Source organism: Buceros rhinoceros, unplaced genomic scaffold, assembly GCF_000710305.1.
Source record: "Buceros rhinoceros silvestris isolate BGI_N320 unplaced genomic scaffold, ASM71030v1 scaffold7284, whole genome shotgun sequence".
NCBI classification, from domain to species: domain Eukaryota; kingdom Metazoa; phylum Chordata; class Aves; order Bucerotiformes; family Bucerotidae; genus Buceros; species Buceros rhinoceros.
Genome location: NW_010408750.1, coordinates 74,566 through 74,767, shown reverse-complemented (window position 1 = coordinate 74,767; position 202 = coordinate 74,566). Strand labels below are relative to the sequence as shown.

The 202-nt window shown below is 42.1% G+C and overlaps 1 protein-coding gene across 1 annotated transcript in view; it reads left to right on the top strand.

Annotated features, from left to right (window-relative positions):
- ARNT2 (aryl-hydrocarbon receptor nuclear translocator 2) overlaps positions 1 to 202 on the top strand; it is a 72,893-nt gene that overhangs the window by 31,828 nt on the left and 40,863 nt on the right. The window lies entirely within an intron of this gene.

Here is a 202-nt window from a genome sequence, read left to right as displayed (position 1 = left end):
TGCTGAAAATAGATTTTTTAATTATGCTGACATGTCAGTTTCGTATCAACTTTGAAAAGTCCCCAGCACAAGTGTGGCTGTATCTGATCATCAAGGAGAAAAGTTTGGTCTTGTATATTCCTCACCATTGCTGCAGGCCTGAATATGTGAGATGGTGATATGGTGAGAGTGTTCTGGGTAGCCACGAGAGCACAGGGAAAGA